The 23,664-nt window shown below is 39.4% G+C and overlaps 2 non-coding genes across 2 annotated transcripts; both read left to right on the forward strand.

The window, feature by feature from the left end:
* The first annotated feature begins 409 nt into the window (after window positions 1-409).
* LOC148572266 (small nucleolar RNA R71) lies at window positions 410-517 on the forward strand. The gene has a single exon (XR_015880342.1). It is a non-coding gene; the product is annotated as a small nucleolar RNA R71 (small nucleolar RNA).
* Window positions 518-18,859: 18,342 nt separating this feature from the next.
* Window positions 18,860-18,966, forward strand: LOC148572267 (small nucleolar RNA R71). Its single transcript, XR_015880423.1, has one exon. It is a non-coding gene; the product is annotated as a small nucleolar RNA R71 (small nucleolar RNA).
* The last annotated feature ends 4,698 nt before the right edge of the window (window positions 18,967-23,664 follow it).

Below are 23,664 nucleotides of genomic sequence, written 5' to 3' on the forward strand. Positions count from 1 at the left end.
AGGTGTTTCCATAAGGTTCACCTAAGTAATTTACCTCTGCTATTGCAGGGTTCTCAGGATCATAAGCTTCTTCTTCAGAAGATGCTTTTTGAGTACTGTTGGATACAGCTTGCATTCCATTCAGACTCTGAGAAATCATATTGACTTGCTGAGTCAATATTTTGTTCTGAGCCAATATAGCATTCAGAGTATCAATTTCAAGAACTCCCTTCTTCATAGGCGTCCCATTGCTCACAGGATTCCTCTCAGAAGTGTACATGAACTGGTTATTAGCAACCATGTCAATGAGTTCTTGAGCTTCTGTAGGCGTTTTCTTTAGGTGAATGGATCCACCTGCAGAAGTATCCAATGAAATTTTAGCTAATTCAGATAGACCATCATAGAATATACCCAGGATTGTCCATTCTGAAAGCATGTCAGAAGGACACTTTTTGGTCAGTCCTTTGTATCTCTCCCAAGCTTCATAGAGGGATTCACCTTCTTTCTGTCTGAAGGTTTGAACATCCACTCTAAGCTTGCTCAGCTTTTGAGGAGGAAAGAACTTGGCTAAGAAAGCCTTGACCAGCTTATCCCAAGAGTTCAGGCTATCCTTAGGTTGAGAGTCCAACCATACTCTAGCTCTGTCTCTTACAGCAAAAGGGAAAAGCATGAGCCTGTAGACTTCAGGATCTACTCCATTAGTCTTAACAGTATCACATATCTGCAAGAATTTAGTTAAGAACTGAAAAGGATCTTCAGATGGAAGTCCATGAAACTTGCAGTTCTGCTGCATCAGAGAAACTAATTGAGGTTTCAGCTCAAAATTGTTTGCTCCAATGGCAGGAATGGAGATGTTTCTTCCATGTAAATTGGAATTAGGTGCAATAAAGTCACCAAGCATCCTCCTTGCATTATTATTATTTTTGGCTGCCATCTCCTCTTCTTGTTCGAAAATTTATGAAAGGTGCTTGCTGGATTGTTGTAATTTAGCTTCTCTTAGTTTCCTCTTCAGAGTCCTTTCAGGTTCTGAATCTGCTTCAACAAGAATATTCTTGTCCTTGCTCCTGCTCATATGAAAAAGAGGGACAGACAAATAATAATAATAATAGGGATCCTTTTTGCCTAAGTATATAGGTCCCTGTGTGAGTAGAAGAAAAAAAGAAGAGAAAATTCGAACACAGATGGAGGAGGGGGTTCGAATTTTGGTGAGATGAAGTGTTAGTAGATGAATAACTAAATAGAAGGAGATGAAAGAGAAAGAGAATTTTCAAAAATTATTTTTGAAAAAGAGTTAGTGATTTTTGAAAATAGTTTTTGAAAAAGGTTAGTAATTTTCGAAAATTACGAGTAAAATTAAAATAATTAGTTAATTAAGAAGAAATTTTTGAAAAAAGAGGGAAGCTATTTTCGAAAATTAGAGAGAGAGAGAGAGTTAGTTAGGTAGTTTTGAAAAAGATAAGAAACAAACAAAAGTTAGTTAGTTAGTTGAAACAAATTTGAAAATCAATTTTGAAAGGATAAGAAGATAAGAAGTTAGAAAAGATATTTTGAAATCAAATCTTTTTGAAGAAGATATGATAAGAAGATATTTTTGAAAAGATATGATTGAAAATAGTTTTGAAAAAGATTTGATTTTTAAAATCACAATTAATGACTTGATTCACAAGAAATCACAAGATATGATTCTAGAACTCAAAGTTTGAATCTTTCTTAACAAGCAAGTAACAAACTTAAAATTTTTGAATCAAAACATTAATTGATGATGTTATTTTCGAATATTAGGAGATAAAGATAAGAAAAAGATTTTTGAAAAATATTTTTGAAATTTTCAAAAATAAATAAGAAAAATGAAAAAGATTTAATTTTTGAAAAAGATTTTGAAAAAGATAAGATTTTTAAATTGAAAATTTGATTTGACTCATAAGAAACAACTAAATTTTAAAAAGTTTTGAAAAAGTCAACTCAAATTTTTGAATTTATGAGAAGAAAAAGGAGAAGATATTTTTTGAAATATGAATTCCAGGAATCTTATGCTCTTTAGTCTAAAGCTCCAATCAAAGGGTCAGGCATGGCTTAATAGCCAGCCAAGCTTTAGTATGTAACTCAGACATGACACACCTGACATTCCCTATCCAGAAGAACTAGACATGGCTTTACAGCCAGCCAGGCTTCAACATGCTTCATGAAACACTAGAATTCATTCTTAAAAATTCTGAAGAAAAATATATTTTTGAAAACATTTTTATTTTAAAATTTTTTTCAAAAACAAAGGAGAAATTTTTGAAAGATTTTTAAAAAAAAATTTTGAAAATAAAACAAAAGAAAATTACCTAATCTGAGCAACAAGATGAACCGTCAGTTGTCCAAACTCAAACAATCCCCGGCAACGGCGCCAAAAACTTAGTGCACGAAATTGTGATCTCAGGCAACGGCGCCAGAAACTCTGTACGCACGTCTTAATAAATCGTTTTTCATTCACAACTTCGATACAACTAACCAGCAAGTGCACTGGGTCGTCCAAGTAATAAACCTTACGTGAGTAAGGGTCGATCCCACGAAGATTGTTGGTATGAAGCAAGCTATGGTCACCTTGTAGATCTCAGTCAGGTGGATATAAAATAGTTATGGAGTTTTCGAAAATATATAATAGAATAAGGATAGAAATACTTATGTAATTCATTGGTTAGAATTTCAGATAAGCATATAGAGATGCATTCGTTCCTCTGAACCTCTGCTTTCCTGCTGTCTTCATCCAATCAATCTTACTCCTTTCCATGGCTGCCTTTATGTAAGGACATCACCGTTGTCAATGGCTACTTTTTATCCTCTCTGGAAAATGGTCCGATGCGCTGTCACTGCATGGCTAATCGTCTAGAGGCATCACCCTTGTCAATGGCTGCATCCCATCCTCTTGTGAAAATGGTCCAAATGCTCTGTCACAGCACGGCTAATCATCTGAGATTCTCGATCATACAGAAGTAAGTAATTGATGCATAAATCCACTTCCGGGGCCCACTTGGTGTGTGCTTGGGCTGAACTTGAATGTTACACGTGCAGAGGCTCTTTCTGGAGTTGAACGCCAGGTTGTAACGTATTTCTGGCGTTCAACTCTGGTTTGTGACGTGTTTCTGGCGTTTAACTCCAGACAGCAGCATAGAACTGGCCTTCAACGCCCTTTTACGTCGTCTAAACTCGGCCAAAGTATAGACTATTATATATTGCTGGAAAGCCCTAGATGTCTACTTTCCAACACAATTAGAAGCGCGCCATTTTGAGTTCTATAGCTCCAGAAAATCCACTTTGAGTGAAGGGAGGTCAGAATCCAACAGCATCAGCAGTCCTTCTTCAACCTCTGAATCTGATTTTTGCTCAAGTCCCTCAATTTCAGCCAGAAAATACCTGAAATCATAGAAAAACACACAAACTCATAGTAAAGTCCAGAAATGTGAATTTAACATAAAAACTAATAAAAACATCCCTAAAAGTAACTAGATCCTACTAAAATCATACTAAAAACAATGCCAAAAAGCGTATAAATTATCCGCTCATCAATTACTCTAGGCGATCCTTCTTCGACTTCCGCTGGGATCATTGCCTCTATTCCGTAAGCTAAACGGAAGGGTGACTCTCTTGTTGTGGAGTGTGGAGTTGTTTGATATGCCATAAGACTTGTGGGAGCTCTTCGGCCTAGGCCCCTTTTGCATCCTGTAATCTCCGTTTTAGCCCGGCTAATATGACTTTGTTAGCAGCTTCTGCTTGTCCATTAGCCTGGAGATGTTCTACGGCAGTGAATTGGTATTTTATGTTCAGGTCGGCTACTAACTTTCTAAAGCCTGCGTCTGTGAATTGAATGCCATTAGTCTGTGGTAATGGAGTATGGAATCCCAAACCTTGTAACAATGTTTCTATATAGGAATTTCTGACTTCTTTGAGCAGTGACGTTAGCTAAGGGCTCTACCTCAATCCATTTTGTGAAATAGTCTACCCCTACAATGAGGAACTTGACTTGTCCCGATCCTTGAGGGAAAGGACCGAGAAGATCGAGTCTCCATTTTGCAAATGGCCAGGGTGAGGTTATGCTGATGAGCTCCTCTGGTGGGGCGATGTGAAAATTGGCATGTTTCTGACATGGTGGACATGTCTTTACGAATTCTGTTGCTTCTTTTTGTAAAGTCGGCCAATAGAATCCGGCCCGGAGTACTTTTTTGGTGAGAGCTTGCACCCCGAGATGGTTGCCACAGATGCCACTGTGTATTTCTTCTAAGACTTCCTTAGTGTTGGAAGTCGGCACACATTTTAACAGTGGTGTTGAGATCCCTCTTTTGTATAGAATGTTGTTTATGATGGTATAGTATTGTGCCTCTCGTTTTAACCTCTTTGCCTCCTTCTTATCTTTGGGGAGTGTTTCTGTTTTGAGGTAGTTAATTATGGGAGTCATCCATCCTTGATCCCGACCTGTTATGGCTAGGACTTTTTCTTCTTTAGAAATTGAGGGGTTCTGTAGTATTTCCTGGATGAGGCTTCTATTGTTTTCCCCTGGTTTGGTGCTGGCTAGTTTTGAGAGCGCATCAGCTCGAGCATTCTGTTCCCAGGGTATGTGGCGGACCTCATATTCCCCGAGTTGTCTGAGTTGTTCCTTGGTTTTATCCAGGTACTTTTTCATAGTCGGATCCTTGGCTTGATAGCTTCCTGCTATTTGTGAGGTGACTATTTGTGAGTCGCTGAAGATGATAAGTTTTTGAGCTTCGACCTCTTTAGCCAGCTTCAAACCGGCCAGTAATGCCTCATATTTGGCTTGGTTGTTTGAGGCAGGGAACCCAAATTTGAGGGACGGATTCCCTGGTTGCTTTCTATTATCACACCTGTGCCACTTCCGGTTTTGTTTGAGGAGCCGTCTACGTAGAGATTCCATTCTGTGGGGATTTCCGGAGTGTCGGTAAACTCTGCAATGAAGTCGGCTAGATACTGTGATTTAATGGCTGTCCGAGCTTCATATTGAAGGTCGAATTCGGATAACTCGACTGCCCACTGTAAGATTCTTCCCGCTAAATCAGTTTTCTGCAAAATGCCTTTTATAGGGTGGTTGGTCTGAACTTTGATAATGTGGGCTTGGAAATATGGGCGAAGTCGTCGAGACGTTAGTATGAGAACATAGGCGAATTTTTCTATTTTTTGGTAGTTCAGTTCGGACCCTTGTAGTACTTTGCTGATGAAGTATATAGGTTGTTGTCCACTTTCGTCCTCTCTCACCAGTGCTGAGGCTACTGTCCGATTTCCTACTACGAGGTACAACACAAGTGGTTCTCCTTCCCGTGGCCGAGTTAGAATAGGTGGTTGTCCCAAGAACCTTTTAAAATTCTGGAAGGCCTGTTCGCACTCTGTTGTCCATTCAAACTTCTTTCCCTTCCTTAGAGTGGCGTAGAAGGGGAGAGATCTTATTGCTGATCCGGCTAGAAATCTGGACAAGGCCACTAGTCTTCCATTGAGTTGTTGCACTTCTTTGACACAGGTCGGACTCTTCATGTCGAGTATAGCCCGGCATTTATCCGGATTTGTCTCGATTCCTCTTTGCGTGAGCATGAAACCTAAGAATTTGCTAGCTTCTACTATAAAGGTGCATTTTGCAGGGTTAAGTCACATACCATGCCTTATAGTGTCGAATATTTGGGCGAGGTCGGACAGTAATGAATCATCATTTTGTGTCTTTACTAACATGTCATCCACGTAGACTTCCATGACTTTTCCGATGTGGTCTGCGAAGACTTTATTCAATAATATTTGATAAGTGGCTCCTGCATTTTTGAGTTCAAATGGCATGACGACATAGCAGTAGTTTGCTTTTGGGGTTAAGAATGAGGTTTTTTCTTGATCAGGTGGGTACATTGGAATTTGATTATATCCCGAATAAGCGTCCATAAACGAGAGGTATTTGTATCTGGAGGAGGCATCTACCAGAGCGTCGATACTTGGGAGTGGATAAAGATCTTTTGGGCAAGCTTTGTTGAGATCGGTGTAGTCGGTGCACATCTGCCACTGCCCATTTGATTTTTTCACCAAGATGACGTTAGCTAGCCAGAGTGGGTACTTGACTTCCCTTATGAATCCTGCCTCTATTAGAGCTTGTACCTGCTCTTCCACAGCTTGGGATCGTTCTGGCCCGAGCTTTCTACGTCTCTGCTGTATTGGCCGAGATCCTGGGTATACTTCCAGCTTGTGGCACATTAACTTAGGGTCTATGCCCGGCATGTCTGTGGCCTTCCATGCAAAGAGGTCGACATTGCCTCTTAAGAACTGTATGAGGGACTCCTTTACGTCTCCTTTTAGGATTGTGCCAATATTAGTTATTTTTTCTAAAGTATCTCCGATTTGGACTTTTTCTGTCTTGCCTTCAGGTTGTGGGCGAAGTTCTTCCCGCCCCCGAACTCTCCCGAGTTCAATGGTGTGGATTTCTTCTCCTTTGCCCCTGAGGTTCAGGCTTTTGTTGTAACAGCGACGTGTTGTCTTCTGATCTGCTCTTATTGTAGCGATCCCTTCTGTGATTGGGAACTTCATGCACAGATGTGGAGTCGAGACTACTACGCCGAGCTGATTTAACGTTGTCCGACCTATCAGGGCATTGTAGGCTGAACTTACGTTGACCACGATATAGTCTATGTTGAGTATTTTTGACCGATTTTCTTTTCCAAATGTTGTGTGGAGTGAGATGTATCCAAGCGGCTGGATTGGAGTGTCTCCTAGCTCGAATAAGCTGTTCGGATATGCTTTGAGTTCCTTTTTCTCTAGGCCAAGTTTGTCGAAGGCGGTTTTGAATAAGATGTCAGCCGAGCTTCCTTGGTCTACCAGTGTGCGGTGGAGATTAGCTTTGGCCAATATGATAGTGATGACCATGGGATCGTCATGTCCCGAGATGATGACAACTGCGTCCTCTTTAGTAAAAGTGATAGTGGGGATGTCGGGTGCTTCTTCTCCTCCCTCAACATTATATACTTCTTTAAGATGTCTTTTGCGAGATGATTTGGAGATTCCTCCTCCCGCAAATCCTCCGTGTATCATGTGGACATGTCTCTCCGGGGTACGAGGTGGTCGTTCAGTTCGTCCGACGTCTTCGTCCCTTCTTCTTTTTCTTGGCTCATCTGTTTTGCTGGCTAAGTACCGATCTAGTTTTCCTTCTCTCACCAGTTTTTCTATGACATTCTTCAAGTCGAAACATTCGTTGGTGGAATGTCCATAAATTCGATGATATTCACAATATTCTGTCTGATTTCCTCCTCCTTTCTTGCTTTTGAGTGGGCGAGGTGGGGTATCTTTTCAGTATGGCATACTTCTCGGTAGACATCTACAAGAGACACCCGAAGAGGGGTGTAATTGTTGTATTTCTTGATCTTTTCTCCATGCTGATCTTCTTTTTTCTTGGACTCTTTATCCTTATCTCGGGAGGAGTAGGAAAATCCGGACTTTGAGGTCTCTCCTAATCGAGAGTTTTTCTCCATGTTGATGTATTTCTCTGCTCGTTGTTGCACTTTGTTTAGGGATGTGGGATGTTTTTTCGATATTGAGTGACTAAAAGGTCCATCTCGTAAGCCATTGATGAGACTCATAATGGCTGCTTCTGTTGGTAGACTTTGTATGTCCAGACATGCTTTGTTGAATCTTTCCATGTAGCTGCGGAGACTTTCCCAATCTCCTTGCTTGATCCCTAATAGACTTGGGGCGTGCTTAGTTTTGTCTTTCTGGATAGAGAATCTGGCTAGAAACTTCTTGGCTAAGTCGTTGATAAACCCATATTTTATGATATATATTGTGCTCAATTTAAGTGATTTATTCAACCTTTCACCCACTTATTCATGTAAATTACACGGTTTTACTTTCCCTTCCTTATTATGTGACATATGTGAAAAACACATTTCCTATGCTTTAAAATTAATTATTTTAATTACCCTTTTATTACCATTCGATGCCGTAATTTGTGTGTTGAGTAGTTTCAGATCTTCTAAGGCAGGAATGACTTAAAGGACGGAAAAGAAACATATAAAAATGGAAGGAAAGCATAAAATGGAGTTTTTGAAGAAACTGGCAGCGACGCGAACGCATGGACGACGCGATCGCATGCCCAGCGCAAAAAGGCAGCGACACGAACACGTGACTGACGCGGACGCGGGCCTTTAGCAGAACACAGATGATGCGAACGTATGACCGAAGCGAACGCGTGACAAGAAAAACTCCAGATGACGCGACTGCGTGACCCACGCGGACGTGTGACAGACGCCACGCACCAGAAATTACAGAAAATGCTCCCAGCGATTTCTGAAACCTTTTTTGGCCCAGATCCAAGTCCAGAAGGCACAGATTAGAGGTTATGAAGTGAGGGAACCCAGCCATTGAAGGGAGGTCCCCAATTATTCACTTTACAGAGTTTAGATGTAGTTTTTAGAGAGAGAGGTTCTCTCCTCTCTCTTAGGTTTTAGGATTAGGAATTCTTATTATTTCAATTTAGCATTCCAACTCCCTATCAGGTTTAACATTCCTTTACTTTATATTTCTCTTTTATTTTTAGATACTTTAATGCTTTCCTTTAATTACTTTTGTTGCCAAATTGGCTTATGAACCATTCATGTTTAGATTTGATTTTCTATTTAATATAATTTGAGATATTTCAGAATCATGATTGCTCTCCTTTATTTATATTAATAATTTATATTTTCTTCCTTTTGGCTTTGGTTGATTAATTGGTAACTCTTGAGTTGTCAACTCATCGTGACTGATAATTGTTATTTTTACCAATTGAATTAAACTCCAATAACTCTAGTCCTTTCTTAGGAATTGACTAGGACCTGAGGATCAACTAATTGGTCTACTTGACCTTCCTTTGCTTTAGTAAAGGCTAACTAAGTGGGATTAAAACTCAATTCTCATCACCATTGATAAGGATAACTAGGATATGACTTCCAAATTTTCATACCTTGCCAAGAGTTTATTTCACAGTTATTTATTTATTTTATTTGTCATTTAAATTATTTGTTCCTTACTTTCAAAACCCCAAATTACAAAACTTATAACCAATAATAAGAACATACCTCCCTGCAGTTCCTTGAGAAGACGACCCGAGGTTTAAATACTTCGGTTATCAATTTTAAAGGGGTTTGTTACTTGTGACAACCAAAACTTTTGTAAGAAAGGACTTTTGTTGGTTTAGAAGCTATACCTACAAGAAGGATTTATTCTGCGAATTTCTAGACCACGCAAAAGTTCTCTCTTCAAAATGGCGCCGTTGCCGGGGAACTGCAAACGTGTGCCTTATAATTGGTTATTGTAAATATTTTTCTTTTACCTGTTTATTTGTTTTTGTTTTTCCCTTTTTATTTTTTTTAGCTACTATGAATTCTCACCCCTCTCGCTTTGAGTTTGGTTCTAATATTGTTGAAAGAAACATAAGTTATAGCAGGAACATGCATCAAGGTCAGAGCAATCAAGGATGGATGGAGCCAAGAGGATCTGATCAACCCTTTAGGCAACAACACCCTCCAAGATATCATGGACGAGGACCACTATACAATGCATACCAAGCTAACAGACATGGTAGACCACCTTGCAATTACCAACAAGGCCCACCCTGTGCTTATAGACCATCCTCTCAACGTAGATTTGAACCACCACATTCACAAGTTCCTTTTCACCATTCACCACCATATGACCCTTATCCACCACAACCCCAATCCAATTACTCCCAAGAACTACCACATTCTTATTTTGAACCCCCTTCCCCAACCAATGAACCCTCATACCCACCCCCAACCTCCTATGGACAATAGACTTCGTGTTCTTCTTCAAGGGCAAGCAAAGATAGAAAAGGGCATACTGGAACTCACTACTGCCGTAACTGAGGTAGTAAATTTAATAGCTTCCCGACAACTGAGAACTCAAAGTACTCCCATGGCTACATGTGGGGAATCAAAAGAAGAGCATAACATGAAGGAAATACTAGAAACTCCGGTGGACAATGAGGAGCATGGCTTTGTACTGGAACAAGTAGAGGAAGCCATGATAGTTGTAGAGGAAGAAGTGGCTGAAGATATAGGAGATGCTGAACCTCCATGGGAATCATGAACTGTACAGGATTTCACTGAGAAATCCAAATTGGATGCCAAGGAGGATAGTGCACGACCTCCACAGCATATGCCTTGTGAAGAATTGGACGGAACAGACCAAGAAGTTGATTCCAGGGGCAGTAATGATCACGAATCAAGCTCTCCTAGTCACAAACTCACATTCGCAACTGAATTCCTCGAACCTGAAGAACCTTATCCAAGTGAATACGAAGATGACGTCAAGGTAGATTTCTCTCAACCTCCAATGTATGACTTAAGTGATGAGAAAGACATAGAAGACTTTGATCAGGACACAGTTGCAGCTGAAGAATTTTGCAAAGAAGTGGAGGAATTCACAACATATTACAAGGGAGTAGAACTTGCAGAACCACTGAAAACACCTATCCCAAGGCCATTACCACCTAATACAAGCTTCAAGTGGGTACGATCCTTAACCTTTATCTTTACTTTTCCACTTGAACATGGTTTGCTTGAAACAGATGGCCAGCTTAGAGCTCTCTATGGATTTAAGAGTAAGAGGGAAATGGCTCATACTCAGAGCTGGTGTACAAGATTCAATAAGGTTCCACGCTTCAATTCGAAGTGCAAGGATTGGTATCAAGTTCAATTGAATGGGTCACGAAAGACGTTTGGTTATCTTGGTGAGAATACAGTTTCTAAATCGCCCAGATGGAAAAATATAGATCAAGATGAAGGCGGATTTAAAAGCAAAGTTTGGGATCCTGAAAATTATTCTAATATTCGTCACCTCAAGAGCCTGAGAATCTGTTTGAAGCTGCTCAGAAGCTTTACATGCCTAGTTTGGGACCCCGGAGGCTGTTGGCATTCCAAACATTGGTGGAGATTTCTGGATGAATTTAAGCATAAACCACCATAACAAGAAGCTCATCCAATGTCCAACTTAAGGACTTTAACTAAAAATGCTAGGTGGGAGACAACCCACCATGGTATGATCGTTCCTGTTTCCATTTTATTTTGTTTTGTTTAATTTTATATTGTTTTACTTTTATTGAACCTGGATATTATTTGTAAGCATTTGCATTAGCATTACATACTGCATAACTGCATAATTGCATATCAAAAAAAAAAAGAGGCGTGCGACGCGACCGCATCGCTAAAGCGTTCGCGTCAGTTGCAAAAACCACCTCCCACGCGTCCGCGTCAATCATGCGAACGCGTGATCTGGAAATCGGCGTAAAAGTCCAACGCCCAGAAATCTGGGCTGGAATCGTGCGGCTGGTGTGCATTTAGCACAAAGAAAGGGAAAAGGAAAGGCAACAACTGGCAAACGAAAAAGAGGTGAATCCTCTATGTCCATCCTGGACATCATGCATGATGACTCCTGGCGGGAAAAGTACTTCACCCCGCAGGAGAAGGCTAACCAGCTCCTCCCTGCCAACAATCCCATTAAGTTTGCAAACCAATACTGTGAGCTGAAGTATCTCGTGTTTGCCACCTCCAGGAACCTGTACCTGGAGAGGACTCTGAAAATTCCAGAAGAACTACAGTAGTACACCTCTGATCAGATCAAACAGAGAGGCTGGTTCTTCTTGGAGAGAAACCTGACTGAGGTCAATGCTTCCTGGGTAAGAGAGTTTTACTACAATTATTTCAAGACTTCCCTGGATGCAGTGAACCTCAAAGGGAAACAGATACTGGTCACTGAGGAGGCCATTGAGGATATTCTGTGCCTTCAGCCTAAGTCAGATCAGCCTGACAGTTACCAAAAGGCTGAAGAAGATATGAGGTTTCTGAGATTTGACTGGGATGTTGTCAAGGAGAGGATAGCCCTTGATCCTACTGTCCCATGGGTCATGGGTAAGAACACCACAATGCCTAAAGGAATCAAGCTTATGTATCTGAATGATGAGACCCGGCTCTGGCACCAGATCCTGAGCAACTTTGTTATGCCGAGCACTCATGAGACGGAGCTGCCCGCCACTATGATTACCCTCTTTTGGTGTGTACTGGAGGGTAAGGACCTGTATCTGCCACGATTCATCCGGCACTATATGGCCAGGGTTAATGTCAGAGGCACCCTTCCTTTTCCTTACCTGGTCACCCAGCTAGGCCGTCGAGCTGACGTGCCTTGGGAGGATGCTGATGCAAAGCCGACTGCTGCAGACTGCAAGAAGATCATTCCTCACAGCAGAAAGTTTTTGGCTTTAGGCTATACACCTCCATTCCTCACCGCTCCTGATGAGACAGCCACCCCTTCAGCTGCCCCTTCTTCATCCACTACTGCACCAGCCCACCCACTGCACCTCCAGCTACTCCTGAGCCTATTTACCGTTTGGTGCATCGACTCTTCACCTGCTTGGATCATATGGAGTGTCGCAACAAGCGACGCTATGAGCACGTCAAGTTGATGATCCAATGCGGCGGCGACATCCCCTCCGAGCCTGACACCCCTTCTGATACATCTGAGGTGGAGGAGGATGATCACGAGGAGGAGACACCTACCCAGGCAGCATAGGCTGGACCCGAGCAGGCTGCACCACAGCAGGAGGTGCCACAGCAGATTTAGGCCACGGATGCAGAGATTCCTATCCAGTCAGAGCCTCCACTGCAACAGACAGATCCTCCTACCCTCATCCAGTCTGTAGATCCTCAGGCCACCACCGAGACTCCAGTAGCCCATCCTTCCAGTGACGACACTCCTTCACACCCAGCTTGAGTAAGCATCGAGGACGATGCTTTATTTTAAGTGTGGGGAGGTCGCCATCTCTGACATATCTTTTTGGTGAACCACTACAGACTCTTTTATTTTATTTTGGTTATTTTTCTGTATTTTTATCTTTATTTTTATTTTTATCTTTAAGTACTTATACATTGTTCTTTTCATGTGTTTTTACTCTATTTCTGCATTTTGCACTTTAGTTCATATTTTAGCCATTTAGTTTAGTTTGTAATTCTAAACTTATTAGTTATAGAATATGTGGATTAATTAGTATAGTTTACCCTTTTAGCATATGATGGTTTGGTTTAAATTAAAAATAAAAAGGAAGTAAACTGGAGACTTTAACATAATAAAAACAATCCACACCCCTTGTATATATAGCATTACATGTTAGTTAGTTAACAACATTTCATCAAGGAACAACACTAAGATTTTAAGGGCCACCCTAAGGTTTACATTGAGAATAATGGGAACTCTTAATTTTTACTTGCATGACATGTATAACTGATATATGATTTATGAGCTAGAGAACACACAGCCTGTGAGTTTTGAGCTTAATTGTATGGTTACATTCAAACCATAAATTTCATTCCTGTGTGTTTCGCCCTTCTTTTTATTCTGATGTTCTTTACTTTATTTTAATCTATATGTCCAATTATAGGGTATAGATACATACTAAGAGATGATTGAGGCCATTACTTGTTTAGCTCACTTATCCCAAATAAGCCTACCCTTTAAATCACCCTTGTTAGCCCCCTTGAGATTTTTAAACCCCTCTTGTTCTATAAACTACATTACTAGCCTTAAGCAGAAAAACAAAATAAAAAACCCCAAGTTGAATCATTGGTTAGCTTAAGATAGAAATTGTGTATTGTTTAAGTGTGAGGAACTTTGTGGGAATATGGATGATAGAAACAAAGTAGGAACTTAAAAGGAATAAGATGTTTCAAAATAAAAATTTGGGAAGCATGCTCATATGAAAACAAAACAATTGAATTACCATGTGCACTTAAAAAAATGTTTTATCTTCGGTATTTAATTTAGGGGATACAAAAAGTACCCAATTGCAAAAATAAAAAGAATCAATGCACATGGGATAAAATTAAAGTTGATGCATGAGCTTGTAATACAAAGTGAGAAAATTTGGGCAAATAGGTTAAGAAGCTTTGAATTACAAAATATGTATGTTAGGTTAGATCTTAGACTAATCAAGGATTCACTTATTAGCTCACTTAGCCTTATACATATACCCTTACCTTTACCTTGACCCCATTACAGCCTTAGAAAAGACCTCATGATTTTTGTATGTCTGTATTCTATAATTGTTGATTGGTTAGATGAAGAACAAAGTTATAGAAAGTAAGGATAAAAAGAAAAATAGAATGATTAACCCAATAAACACTGAGTGACTAGAGAGTAAACACAAAATCCAGTGAGGGTTCAATAGCTCATCACCATATATCTCTGCTTGAATTGTTAATTGTCTTGCAAGTTTGAAAAATATTTTTACCCATCTCAATTGTAAAATTGCTTTAACATCATCTAGGGTTTGGCTATGCATATATGATTCCTTGAGAATGTGAATTAATTTAACTACATGTAAGTTTTATATACAAGTGAATAACAATTAGAATTGCATGATTTATTTAGGTAGTTGCATTTAGAATAGATTGCATTGCATAAGATTCCACCACTTTAACCTTACCTTACTCTTTATCTTGGACTTAGCATGAGGACATGCTATTGTTTAAGTGTGGGGAGGTTGATAAACCCATATTTTATGATATATATTGTGCTCAATTTAAGTGATTTATTCAACCCTTCACCCACTTATTCATGTAAATTGCATGGTTTTACTTTCCCTTCCTTATTATGTGACATATGTGAAAAACACGTTTCCTATGCTTTAAAATTAATTATTTTAATTACCCTTTTATTAACATTCGATGCCATGATTTGTGTGTTGAGTAGTTTCAGATCTTCTAAGGCAGGAATGACTTAAAGGACGGAAAGGAAACATACAAAAATGGAAGGAAAGCATAAAATGGAGTTTTTGAAGAAACTGGCAGCGACGCGAACGCATGGACGACGCGATCGCATGCCCAGCGCGAAAAGGTAGCGACGCGAACGCGTGACTGACGCGAACGCGCACCTTTAGCAGAACACAGATGACGCGGACACATGACCGAAGCGAACGTGTGACAAGGAAAACTCCAGATGACGCGACCACGTGACAGACGCCACGCACCAGAAATTACAGAAAACGCTCCCAGCGATTTCTGAGACCCTTTTTGGCCCAGATCCAAGTCCAGAAGGCACAGATTAGAGGTTATGAAGTGGGGGAACCCAGCCATTGAAGGGAGGTCCCCAATTATTCACTTTACAGAGTTTAGATGTAGTTTTTAGAGAGAGAGATTCTCTCCTCTCTCTTAGATTTTAGGATTAGGAATTCTTATTATTTCAATTTAGCATTCCAACTCCCTATCAGGTTCAACATTCCTTTACTTTATATTTCTCTTTTATTTTTAGGTACTTTAATGCTTTCCTTTAATTACTTTTGTTGCCAAATTGGCTTATGAACCATTCATGTTTAGATTTGATTTTCTATTTAATATAATTTGAGGTATTTCAGAATCATGATTGCTCTCCTTTATTTATATTAATAATTTATATTTTCTTCCTTTTGGCTTTGGTTGATTAATTGGTAACTCTTGAGTTGTCAACTCATCGTGACTGATAATTGTTATTTTTACCAGTTGAATTAAACTCCAATAACTCTAGTCCTTTCTTAGGAATTGACTAGGACCTGAGGATCAACTAATTGGTCCACTTGACCTTCCTTTGCTTTAGTAAAGGCTAACTAAGTGAGATTAAAACTCAATTCTCATCACCATTGATAAGGATAACTAGGATAGGACTTCCAAATTTTCATACCTTGCCAAGAGTTTATTTCACAGTTATTTATTTATTTTATTTGTCATTTAAATTATTTGTTCCTTACTTTCAAAACTCCAAATTACAAAACTCATAACCAATAATAAGAACATACCTCCCTGCAGTTCCTTGAGAAGACGACCTGAGGTTTAAATACTTCGGTTATCAATTTTAAAGGGATTTGTTACTTGTGACAACCAAAAATTTTGTAAGAAAGGACTTTTGTTGGTTTAGAAGCTATACCTACAACGAGGATTTATTCTGTGAATTTCTATACCATGCAAAAGTTCTCTCTCCAGTCGTCAAAGCTTGAGATGGACCTAGGGGGCAGATTGTCGAACCATTTAATTGCTATTTTTGTCAAGGTAGTCGGGAAGGCTTTGCAGCGGACTGCATCTGAGGCATCAGTGAGATACATTCTACTTCTAAAATTACTGAGGTGATGGCTAGGATCTGATGTACCATTGTACAGAGTCATGTCGGGAAGTTTGAAGTCTTTTGGGATTTTGGTCTTCATGATCTCTTTAGTGAATGGGTCTTGGTCCCTACGGGAGCTATCTTCGTGGCTGGATCAAGTAGTTTTGGTTTTGAGATCGGCTTCGAGTTTTAGGAGCTTGTCCTCTAATTCGCGGCGTCGCCTAGCTTCCCTTCGTAGGTCTCTCTCGGCTTTCTGTTAATACTCGACCTCTTTTTCGAGTTGTTTTAGGCAATCCTGAAGTGCCTCCATGGCTCCCGTGTATGGTGAAATCTTGTCTTTGTTAGGTTGAGAAGTATCATCTAGCGTGACCTCCGCGTTCTTGTGTGGCGTTCTATTCTCCAAATCAGAGTTGTGGTCATTGTCAAGGTTGTCCACCATGATAATGGGATGACTTCCAGGTCCCCAGCAATGGCGCCAATGTTCCGAGGGTTACCTGAAACTGTAGGTCAATCTCGGATGAGATCTTCTGTACTGGTCAGAGCTGATGTGTCCGACTTGATGATGGTGGCCGGAGCTGCTGTGTCCGACTTGCTGGACTTGGTGGTGGTGCTGATCCTTTGTCACCGGAGGGTGGTGGTACCTGCAAGGGACTCCAATGCTTAAGTTAGCAAGGGTATTAAGCAGGTTTTTTTGTAGAATCAGAGTATGAGTTATACCTGGGTGCTCTAGTGTATTTATAATGGTGTGGAGTAACCTTTCTGGGGATAAGATAGTTATATTATCTTATCTTTGAGTGAAGTCATCTTATCTTCAAAAGAACCGCCCTTATCTCTCTAGGCTTGGGTTGCCTTTGGATTTGGGTCGTGTTCCTCTATTTGGGCCCTTTTGGGCCTCTGTAGTGATTTGGCCGAGCTCTTGGAGAAGAGGTTGGATGATCCTGACCTAAAGAGGTCGGTTGGATTATTGTCGATCATCCCGGGTCGGACATCTTGACCCAGGGTATGAACAGTTACCAAAGGAGGTTTGAGCTACAAATTCTACTGTGCATCATCAGGGGGTTCTTAAAGGTTTGGATTAATAAGCTCAGTCTGCATGCACCTCTCTTTTTCACCTGAATGTATATCTTTGAAGACATGAAAGACCAGTTGCTCATTATGAATTCTAAGCACTAATTCACCTTCTTCCACATCAATCAGAGCTCTTCCAGTGGCTAGGAATGGTCTTCCTAGAATTATAGAGGCATTCTCATCCTCCTCTGTGTCAAGAATCACAAAATCTACTAGGACGAAGAACTTACCCACTTTGACCAAGATATTCTCCACTAATCCGTATGCAGGATTTATAGATTTGTCTGCCATCTGTAATGCTATCCTTGTGGGTTGTGCCTCTTGGATTTGCAACTTCTTCATCACAGACAAGGGCATTAAATTGATGCTTGCTCCCAGATCACATAATGCTTTCTCAAAGGTTGTGCTCCCAATGGTGCATGAAATTTGAAACATCCCTGGATCCGGCATCTTCCTTAGCAAGTTATTCTGAATAATGGCACTACATTCCTTAGTCAGGACCACTGTCTCATCTCCCTTTAAAGGCTTCTTCTTTGACAATAACTCCTTCATGAATTTAACATAGAGAGGCATTTGCTCCAAAACCTCAGCAAAAGGAATATTGATTTGCAACTTTCTGAAGACTTCCAAGAACTTTAAAAACGGCTTGTCCTTGGTCTCCTTTTGAAGTCTCTGAGGATATGGCATTTTAGGCTTGTACTCAAGAGCCTTTGGCAATGAAGGATAAGTGTTAAGAGAGTCTGAGAATGGGTTATCCGCACGCTTTGGAGGGACGTGCTCTACTTCTTCCTTCTTCTCCTCTGGAGCTTCTTTTTCAACAGGCTTCTCATTAACTTGTGCTTCTGTACTTACCACTTGTCCACTTATCAAGATGATAGCCTTGCATTCCTCTCTTGGATTTGGAATTGTGTTACCAGAAAGGCTATTAGTAGTCCTCTGATCAATTTTATTAATTTTTGTGGCTAATTGACCCATCTGAATCTCAAAGTTCTTGATTGATGCTCTGGTTTCCTGTCTAAAACTTGCCAATATTGCTTCCAAATCATTGTTTTGCTGGGACTGAGAAGTTATGTGCTGAGATAACTGAAACTGGTGGTTATTAAAATTATTCTGTTGAAAACCACCCTGAGAATTATTATTAAAATTTTGTGGCCTCTGAGATTGCTCTCTCCACCCAAAATTTGGGTGATTTTTCCATCCCTGATTGTAGGACTTAGAGTAGGGATCATTATTGCAATTTCTAGGAGCACTCCCCATGTAATTGACCTGTTCAGAAGAAGATTGAGCATAATTATAATTCTCAATTGGCATAAAATTACCTGTCATGTCATAAGGGACCTCTTGAGGTGCATTCTGAGTGTTGACAGCTGAAACTTGCATTCCACTCAACTGTTGAGTAAGTAAATTTATTTGCTGAGACATAAGCTTGTTCTGAGCAAGAAGAACATTAACAGCTTCCACTTCCAACACGCCTCTCTTCTGAGAGGTTTCAGAGTGCAAAGGATTTCTGTTGGAGGAATATAAGTATTGGTTGTTAGCAACCAACTCAATAAGCTCAATAGTCTCCTCTGGTGTCTTCTTCATGTGCAAAGAACCACCTGCAGAATTATCTAAGCACATCTTAGACATTTCACATAAGCCCTGATAAAAGATATTCAGCTGAGTCCATCTAGAGAACATATCTGGAGGGCATTGCTTAGTCAGTAGCTTGAATCTCTCGCAAGCTTCATAAAGGGTCTCACCATCTTTCTGTCTGAAAGTCTGAACCTCCACCCTTAGCTTAGTCAGCTTTTGAGGTGGGAAAATTTTTGTCAGAAATCCAGTGATAACCTTGTCCCAATCCAGACTCTCCTTGGATTGAGAATCTAACCACAGTTTTGCTCTATCCCTCACTGCAAACGGGAAGAGCATGAGTTTGTACACCTCAGGATTCACTCTATTGGTCTTCATAGTATCACAAATCTGCAAAAAATCAGAGATAAATTGATTTGGGTCTTCATGAAAAAGTCCATAAAATTGGCAATTTTGTTGCACAAGAGTGACAAGCTGAGGCTTCAATTCAAAATTGTTTGCAGCTATAGGAAGTACCACAATACTTTTGCCATAAAGATCTGCATTAGGAGCAGTGTAAGAGCCAAGCACTCTTCTAGGCTGCTTATTCACAACTGGGTTTGCCACATTGGCATTGACAGCATTATTGTGATTCATATTGGCAGCATGATTATTATGATCCATATTGGACTCTGCAGCTTTGTACAGTCTTGCTTGTTGCAAACGCCGCCTAAAAGTCCTTTCAGATTCAGGATCAAAGTCTAAAAGAGGTTCTTTGTCCCTATTCCTGCTCATAAACAAACAGAAGACAAGAAAAGATGAAACTCTCTACGTCAGAGTATAGAGAATTCCCAGTGAGGTAACCTGTGTAAAAAAATAAAATAAAAAATACTAACTAAAATAAATGATTAATTTTTAAAAATTGTACGTAGAATTAGGACTAAAAAAATTTGAAATTAACAGGGAAAATAAACAGGAAAAATTGAAATAAAAATAACAAGGGGACACCAAACTTAATTTCAGAAATTAAGGAAAAATATTAGTATGAATTTATTTGTTTATTATTTTATTATTTTTTTTGAAAATAATGAAGCAATAATTAAATAAAAATTAAAACTAGAATAATTAAAAGCTAGAAGAAAATAAAAAAAAAGATAGGGGATAGGGGTCTGAACGAGAAATAAGAAAAATTAAGAGAAAAAAAAAAGAAAAGAAAAAAATGAAAAATAAAAATTAATAATACTAAAATAAAAGTAATTAAAAGAAAAAATTTATCTAATCTAAGCAATCAAATAACGAGTAGTTGTCAATCACAATCAATCCCCGGCAACGGCGCCAAAAACTTGGTGCGGAATTTATAACCACAAACTAATCGGCAAGTGCACCGGGTCGTACCAAGTAGTGCCTCAGGTGAATGAGGATCGATCCCACGAGGATTGATGGACTAAGCAATAATGGTTGATTAATTTACTTAGTTAGACAAGCAGAAAATAGTGTTTGGGTCTCAATTGCATTAAACAGTAATTCAGAGAATCAGAAAACAAGCAGTAAACAGGTTGTGAAATATGTATGGAGAAACAGTTAAGGCTTCAGAGATATCTATTTTCCGGATTGACTTTTCTTACTAACTATTTTAATCATGCAAGATTTAATTCATGGCAAACTATATGTGACTAAACCCTAATTCCTTAGACCTTTTTAGTCACCTCTAACCTTCATCAACCGCCAATTCCTTGGTCACTTAATTCCAATTAGAGGGTGAAGTTCAATTCTAGTTTATATGCCATAGAAATCCTAATTACCCAAATATAAGACGATTATATGTCATGTATCCCGTTAAGTCCAGATAATTAGAAATTTAGGAGAATATATTTTCAAGTTGTTGTTCAAGTAAAGAGCTTTTCCAAGTTATACAAGAACTCAATTAGAACAAGGGTCATACTTCTGTTCCACCCAAATTCATAAGATAAAGACCGAAAATAATTCTTGAATCATAAATCAATACATGAATTAAAATAGAAAAATAATAGTATCAATCCATACAATACACAGAGCTCCTAACCTTAACAGTGGAGGTTTAGTTGCCCATGGTTCAGAGAGAAAACTAGGATTCTCAAAAACTGTAAAGTGTGGAATGAGGTAAGAGAAGAGATGTCTGAAGGGCTGATTCTTTTCCCTTTTATATATAATCCTAATAAATATAAAATATATTTTCTAAAACTAAAATAATATCTTTTCCTAATTATAAATAAAATAAAATTAAATCAAAATAAATCTGGCTTCATTCGCAGCTTTTCTTGAATGCCTGGGGACCACTTTGATATTGAGGATCCACGCTGAACTTGGCTTTTCCCAAGTTCAGCGTGGAGAAGGCAGTGTGGTTTTTAGCGTGTCCCTTTGAGTCCATGCTGAACTTGGCTTTTCCCAAGTTCAGCGTGGGATGTGGCATGTGCTTTCCTGATAGCTTTCAAGTTCCACGCTGAACTTGGCAGGGGCCAAGTTCAACGTGGAGGAGACAGAGGTTGCTGGAGAAGAAGTGTGCACTATTATATATCGTTGGAAAGCCCTAGAAGTTATCTTTCTAACGCCGCTAGAATCATGTCAATTGGACCTCTGTAACTCAAGTTATTTCTGTTTGAGTGCAAGGAGGTCAGGATTGATAGCATCATTCGCTTTCTTCCTTTTCTGCTACAAAGCTCCGTCAAATCCATCCGAATGCTACCTGAAATAAATAGAATTGTGCACAACTCAAAGTAGTATCCATAGTGGCCAAAATATATTTAAATTTTGATTAAACTTAGCAATTCAAGTGCAAATTCACAAGGAAAAGATAGATAAGACGCTCACGCATTAGTGGCGTATCAAGTAGCCTTGCCACCTCATCTGTCTAACCTACATGACATATTCCATGTGTCACAGCTTCGTAAGTACAAGTTGGATACGGCTCATGTGTTGGAGCCTGAGTCGGTTGAGTTTAGGGAAAACTTAACCTTCCAAGTAATGCTAGTGAGGATCGACGACACTAGTGTGAAGAAGCTGCGAGGAAAGGAAGTCACATTGGTTAAAGTTGCTTGGGAGCGAGCAGGAGTTGAAGAGCATACTTGGGAGTTGGAGTCCGAGATGCGAAAGGATTATCCCGAGCTATTCTCAGGTAATTCAAATTTTGAGGGCAAAATTTCTTATTTGGTGGAGAGAATGTAAGAACCGCAACTAATCAACCGGTTAATTAAGTGATTATAATGCCCAAATTAGACTCCAAAAAGTTAGAGTAAGAATCAGAGGATTTAAATGTGATTTTTGGACTCAGTGAGTTTTCTGAGTCAGAAAACGTACTTTCTGTGAAAAACCGCAAAAAACTGTGAACCGGCAGTTGAACCGATTAAACCGATTCAAGTTTGCCCGGTACCGCACGAGAAAAAGTGAAAACCGTCAAAAACCTTAGAAAAACATTAGAAATGAAAAACTGGGCGTTAAATTTAAAGGTTTGGTCCGAAGTTAGACCAAACGGACTAAAAACGCTAACGGGTTGGACCGGGCCCATGTTGGACCCAAGCCCAACATATATAAGGTTCATTTAATGAACCAATCAGCACAAACACACACACACCCAACTGAAAGAGATGGGGAAGAAGAGAACCCTTGAGCACTATTCATCATCTTTTTCTCAAGCTCATATCTTGAGCTACAAAGCTCCAATCGCCGCACCATTTGTGGCTATGCATTCCTTGTGAGGAGCTCTACAAAATCCATATAAGAAACTGGAAAGTAAAGCTCGAAATCCCTTCAGTTCTTCTCCTCAAAATTTTGGGTACTTAGGGATTTTGGTTAAGTGACTTTTTATGATTTTGGATGTTTAGATTCACTCTAATCCTTGCTTGGCATTGGATTTTGGCTATCAAAACTGTTGGAAAAGGTAAGAGATATTAAACCCTTGTGAGATTATGTTTATATTGAACCCTAGGTTTATTTGTGGTGATTTACATGTATATAGCTTGATTATTGTGAGTTTGGGAGCTATTGGAACATATTGGTGCTTGTTGAAGTAGAATTGAAAGCTTGGTTTGGAGTTGAGAGCTTGCTTGTGCTCATTTTGGATTTTGGTACATATAGGGAATCGGCCAAGGTATGGTTTCGGTTTTCTCTATGTAGTATATAATATTCATGGACACTTAGGCTAGCGACCTATAGGATAGGTTTGAAATTTATATGTTTTTTATGATTGTTTGGGTTGTTGATGTTGTAAATGTTGATTGAGATAATGGGGTTGGAATGTGATGTATGATGAACTTGTATGAATGTATATTTTAGTCATTAATATGGAGTATGAATGAGTTGATGAGGAAGATTGATATTGATGAAATGAGAATTTGTGAATGTGTTGGTAGGAAATTGCTTGATATGTTGTATATTGATATTCAAGGTTGAGAATGTTGAAATGTAAAGGAGAGAGTAGTAAAAATGGTGCAATATGTCTTAGAGTGTAGATTTTGATGAGGAATGGGGTTTGGAATGGTGCTAGTTGGTTTTGGTTGGTTTAAGTTGTGACATTGGGAAATTTGGTAAATTATGAAGTTTGGTAAAAGTGGGTTTTTGGTGAACTTTGTCTGATCATAACTTTTGCCTCAATTTTTAAAATCAGTTGAATTTGGTTTAGAATTAAAGTTTATTGAAAACTCTTCAAAACAATATAAAGTTTGAAAGATTTGGAATTTTGTAGAGGAAGTTATGATCATTCAAAGTCAGTGTTGAAAATCTGAAATTCTGCTAAGTTGCAGAATTTTATGATTTCTGATATGTGCGCACGCATAGCCTTGTGCGAACGCACAACCCTGCGAAAATCTTATTCTGTGTGAATGCACAGACCTGTGCACACACACAGGCAGGGAGGTGCTTACTGGTTGCAGTGCTATCACAGCTGGTGCGCGCACA

Source organism: Arachis ipaensis, chromosome B3 (assembly GCF_059453495.1).
Source record: "Arachis ipaensis isolate K30076 ecotype BB chromosome B3, ASM5945349v1, whole genome shotgun sequence".
Taxonomy (NCBI): Eukaryota; Viridiplantae; Streptophyta; class Magnoliopsida; order Fabales; family Fabaceae; genus Arachis; species Arachis ipaensis.